Source organism: Coptis chinensis, chromosome 3, assembly GCF_015680905.1.
Source record: "Coptis chinensis isolate HL-2020 chromosome 3, ASM1568090v1, whole genome shotgun sequence".
Classification (NCBI taxonomy): Eukaryota; Viridiplantae; Streptophyta; class Magnoliopsida; order Ranunculales; family Ranunculaceae; genus Coptis; species Coptis chinensis.
The window spans coordinates 59,294,425-59,295,240 of NC_141458.1; the positions used below are offsets into that span (position 1 = coordinate 59,294,425).

The following is an 816-nucleotide window of genomic DNA, read 5'->3' on the forward strand; positions in this document are numbered from 1 at the left end:
AAGTCATGCTTCGTTCTTGCAGACCCAGTGGGGGATTTTCAAATTCCCCCGAATATATTTAATTTGTTACCGATTTTTCATGGGTTAGACCACGAGAAGCCTTATTGGCATATGCGTAGAATAGAACAAGTTCTTACCACATTTCATCATCCTACCGTCGGTTTGAAACAAATTAAACTAAGGGTGTTTCCTTTCACCCTAGCCGATAAGGCAACATCTTGGTTAACTACCCAAACGCCTAATTCTGTGGACTCATGGGCCAAACTTGTTTAATTGTTCATAGAACAGTTTTACCCACCATTGAAGACAAATGAAATGCTTCAAAAGATTCATTTCTTCTGCCAGAATCCTCATGAATCCTTTTCAGATGCCTGGAATCGTTTCACTGATCTTCTCATCGAGTGTCCACATCATAACCTTGCGAAAGGCACGCTTGTTCGTGCCTTTTTCAAAGGGCTTTTACATCATCATAAAGAGGTTCTTGATATAATGATTGTGGATAGTTTCTTTAGTAAAGGAGCCTCAGAGGCTTGTAAGTTTTTAAAAGATCAATCTAAGCATAATAATAACTGGGGGGTAATGACATCCCCCGCTCTACTAATTCTTCTTCCACAGCCAAGGCTGCAAGTATGTTTGAGGTTAAAACTGATCCGGAGCTTAGAAATCTAATCGAATCTCTCACAAAAAAGGTAGAAGCCATTTCTTTACAACATAAGTCTACTCCTGTCATGAACGTCAACTCTATTACATGTAATTTATGTTTGAGTCTTGAGCATCCCGACTCCTATTGTCCTCTTGTCTATGAACAACTATCAC

The 816-nt window shown here is 39.3% G+C and overlaps 1 non-coding gene across 1 annotated transcript; it reads right to left on the reverse strand.

Annotated features, from left to right (window-relative positions):
• Positions 1-315: 315 nt before the first annotated feature.
• On the reverse strand, positions 316-419 carry LOC147510212 (small nucleolar RNA R71). The gene has a single exon (XR_015219675.1). It is a non-coding gene; the product is annotated as a small nucleolar RNA R71 (small nucleolar RNA).
• Positions 420-816: the final 397 nt, after the last annotated feature.